Raw genomic sequence first — 4,788 nt, forward strand, 5'->3', positions numbered from 1 at the left:
TTTCTTTCTTTCTTTCTTTCTTTCTTTCTTTCTTTCTTTCTTTCCTTCCTTCCTTCCTTCCTTCCTTCCCTCCTTCTTTCTTTCTTTCTTTCTTTCTTTCTTTCTTTCTTTCTTTCTTTCTTTCTTTCTTTCTTTCTTTCTTTCCTTCCTTCCTTCCTTCCTTCCTTCCTTCCTTCCTTCCTTCCTTCCTTCTTTCTTTCTTTCTTTCTTTCTTTCTTTCTTTCTTTCTTTCTTTCTTTCTTTCTTCTTCTTTTCTTTCATCTTGTCCATTTTATTCCACACATCCTGTACCCATATTCATTTTAGGTAAATAGCTTCTGCCTACTCATAAATCCCAGGCCCCACTGGGTATCCTGGTGCTACTCATTACAGTTTCTCCTTTATCTTCTCTGAATGACTCTGTCTTTATAATCTGCTTCCAACTTTACTACCATCAATAGCTGAGGAATCTGCAGTTGTATTCCCCAGTGGCTGGATTCCTAGGACCTGCCATCAGAATTTCCCTGAATGCCTATTAAAAATTCCAGTAAATAGTACTTGCAAATCAGCTGAGGGTTTCTCAGTCTTATATAAAGTTTCATGTGAAACTGTTTGCAGGGGCCACAGTGTGCTTTATTACAAGCAACTGATGCAACCAAGCCAAGAATTCATTGTCTAATGATTTTTACCAGATACATAGATGTTCTTTGGAAAGCCCAAAAGTAAATATGCCTCCCCATGAAGCTGCCACATTTCTCTGGACATGTTTGATGCCAGGTGCCAGCTTTCACTAACCCATCAGATCGCTATGCACTTCACTCATTCGTGGATGCCTATGTCTGAAAGCATAACATATTAGGTGGTTTTGGAAAATGCTGTTCTAGTTATGAAATCAACTTTCTGCTGCAATAATTTCTAAATGTCTCCTCCCTCATTTATTTATTTATGCATTTCCTCAGTTTCTGACTTACTCCAAACTTATTTATTTAATCTTTCCATGTTTCAGGCACTCTTGAATACTGTAGAGTTAAATGTGGAACCAAAAAGACATGCACCTTGCTGTCATAAAACTTTCGAGGAAGATATAAGTAAAAGTGTCAGAGAAGTAGATGAGGGCAGAATAAACAAAATCGGGGGAAGGGAGAGCACTTCTTTTCCTTTCTTCCCTTTGTTGATATCTTAGTTCAGAACAAAATTGATGTCTAAGCTTGGCAAGAAGGATAAATAGAGTGTAGCCGAAAAATAAACCACAAAACTTCATTCTGTCTCCCAAGGAATAGTGTACCCAAAGCCTTGAAAGTTATAAAGGGCATGACACATTTTTTTTTTTTTAAATGAAAGAACTTCTCTATGGCTAGAGTTTAAAGTGCATAGAAGGAAGTATGAGAAAGAGTGCATGGAAAAGGATAAACCACCAAATTATGGAGACTTTTATATTTTATGGAGGAGAATTTGGATTTTATCTTGAGGAAGATGGTGAGTCATGTAACTGATATGGGGACAGAATATTTTAGAACTCTAACTCTGACTGTTATTGATGGTGGATTGTGGAGCTTGTAAAACTGGAAGCAGGAAAACCACTAAAAATACTCTTTTAGTGTTCTTCATTATAGAGCAGTTCCAAAAATTTTCTTGCACGAAGTTCACATTTTCACAAATTATGTTCACCTACTGCCTGAGGTAAATGCTGTTTTCACCCAACTATAGAGAAGTTTTGGACATCCTCATTTTTAAACATATTAATTTTAAAGGTATAATGTTTGCAAGGGTGTGAGGTCTTTTTTCTCAGCCCTGTCTTTTCTTCCTATCTGTGGGAAGCTCCACCATATATGACTTCTGGCCCATCCGTTGCCTCCCGTGTTATGTCTTCTTGCTATGGATGGAAAGGGTCAGCTATGTAATCAAGGGAATCATATTCTGGACTTCTGTGCTAGACAGCACATTTCCCTCAGCTTTAATCCAAGTTCCCAAATACCAGATTCGGGAGAAATGAAAGTGGCATTTCCCTTTCATATGGTTTCTCCAGGTTTTCAATCAGTCTCATTTATTACTTATTTCAAACTCAGATGGTGTACTTTCAGACATTAAGTACTCAAATAGTTGACTTTACTTTCATTCACAAACACACACATACGCAAATAAACAGTTCTTTTAAATTAATCACCTGACTGAAAAGCTTTACTTACATCAACCATTCTCACCAATCCCAGACAATGCATTAGGAAAAAAAAAAAAAGTCACCAGACTCATTTCTTATTTGTTTCGTAAATGTACATGAAATGTACATGTAGTGTATTATAAAATATAAAATGTTTGTGCATCCTTAAAATATGCAGATTTGTGGACTTTTTTTTCCTTAGTCATTTTCCTGGAAACTTTTGAGTTTAAGGTTCAATATGAACAGTCCAGTTTTTTTTTTCAAGATGGAACAAAGTCACTTTTACTATCCAAATAAAATGGTAGGACCCTCACATAAATGCACTTAATCCTGAAAATGTAATTATGAGAACTTAATGAGAAGAAAGTCAAATTAATTGCTTTACTATTTCTTTTTTTTCCCCCTGATGTCCTTGAGAGGCCTTATTTTGATATTGATGACATTCAGTAAGACTAATTACTACAATTTTAAGCTGTTATTCATTTTTTTTAAAAGCAAAAGCATTGCTATTTAAATTCACTTTTTTTTTCTGTTTGGAATACATGACCAACATCCTTAACTTCTTATATGTGAACTGAAGCTTGATCTGTACTTATTTGCTACATTACCACTTGATAGATTCATCTTCTAGAATGCTGTGGTTCTTCTGTAAAAGGTATGTGGTGAATAGCATTGGAGAAAATTGTGTTTCCTTTTATTCTTACAACTACAGTCTTCCTTGCTGTGATTACTTGCTCCCCTTTGAATTAGGGTGCCATCATGTGCCTCTCAAACATTCTTTGCTATAACAATTAAAAATACATAACATATCTGCTAAAGTCACAATGCAAACTTTCAAGTATCATGATCATCCTTAAGTTTCATAATGGAGACTTCATGGTTGTGCTATTCTTCTGCTCCTGGGTGCTTTTCCTTGTTTTAAAACAAGTTGTCTAGTTTTAGATGCTCAGTGTTCCACGTTCTCATTACATTTGTCATGAACTATGATCAACCCAGCAGAACTTTTCAGTTTGACCATTCATCATTTCATTCGAGATAAAAAGAGCATCCCTAGAATGTTTGGATCTCTTTCCTCTGCCAGGAATAAATACCCTTTTCCAAATCTTGTGTTCCAGGCTTGTGTTTACTCATTTTTTTTTTCCATGTCTCAACATAAATGTTAACTCCTTTGTGAATTTGTACTAGAGTTTTAGCCTTACACTTACTTATGGTTTTTCTTCTGCAGTTTCTACCTTGGTCTAATTAATGATAATGCTTTCACAATACAATGCAATGACTTCATTGCAGGTCTGTCTTTTCTAGACAGTTAACTTTGTAGAGTATGATAGTTCTGTATTCTATTTTGAATTCAAAAGTCTTGGTATATAAAATGTGTAGACACTGTTTATTAGGGGGGAAAAAAAGTACCTAGCCTTCTGTTACTTTCTACCAGATGTCTGGTATCAGGCATTGTGTGCCTCAGAATGAATGTGCTATTACTCTCAGGGATATTTATATTTGAAACCATAGCTCTAAACATATTTAATGTTACAATCTAGTCTTAGAAATAGCATTCTTAATGATTGTCTTGTAACCTTTACAGATTATTTTAAATGTCTACATTAAACTTGGAGTGACTTTATAATTGGTCCATGTGAACAGGTCTCATTGACAGTAAATCCTTCCCTTCATATTTAATCCTTTGTATTAAAGCTTTTAAAAATGTTGTTTGGGGGCACCTGGGTGGCTCAGTCAGTTAAGCCCCCAACTCTTGATTTCAGCTCAGGTCATGATCTCAGGGTCCTGAGATGGGTCCTGGGTTGGACTCTGTGCTCAGCGGCGAGTCTGCTTGAGATTCTCTCTCTACCTCTCCTTCTCCCTTGGTCCTTCCCTCTCACTCTAGAATAAATAAATCTTATAAAAAATTGAAAAAAGTTGTTTTATCATTTAACACTGAGTAACAAACATTCCCCAAATCAAATGTTATCATTAAAGGCAAATGCCGGCAGAACCTGTTTGTTTGTTTTCCTCCAGGGTTGTCACTGAAATAGCTAATTATTCTATCAGTTAGGATTGGTATAAATCAGCAGTTCTCAATCCCTGTACATTATGCATCATATGCAGTGTGTTGAGGAGAGGGTTCACTCTCTCCAGACCTCTGATAGACCAGAACCCATTTCATCATCTGTTGCTGTGCTGAGATCATAGGTCCTCATGTGAAGCTCCCTCAATCCCAATCCTAGTTCTATTGCTTATAGGGGGTCTGAACAAGGAAATCACTTAACTTCTTGTGCAATTATCTGACAATCAAGTGGGGACACAAATAGTACATCTCTTGTGTAAGTGTTGTAAGAACTAAACTAGGAGGGGCACCTGGGTGGCTCAGTTGGTTGAGTGTCTGAGTCTTGATTTTGGCTCAGGTCATGATCTCAGGGTCATGGGATCGAGCCCCGTGCTGGGCTCCTCACTCAGCAGGGACTCTGCTTAAGAGTCACTCTTTCCTTCTCCCTCTGCTCTTCCCCTGACTTCTGTGCTCTCTCTCTCTCTAAAATGAATGAATGAATGAATAAATGAATGAATAAATAAATAAAATCTTTAAAAAAAAAGAATTAAACATGGAAATGGATGCAATCTGCCTAAATAGTAGTTAATTGTTTGCAACCCCTTACCTC

This window comes from Mirounga leonina, unplaced genomic scaffold, assembly GCF_011800145.1.
Source record: "Mirounga leonina isolate KUSES-001 unplaced genomic scaffold, KU_Mleo_1.0 Mir_166, whole genome shotgun sequence".
NCBI classification, from domain to species: domain Eukaryota; kingdom Metazoa; phylum Chordata; class Mammalia; order Carnivora; family Phocidae; genus Mirounga; species Mirounga leonina.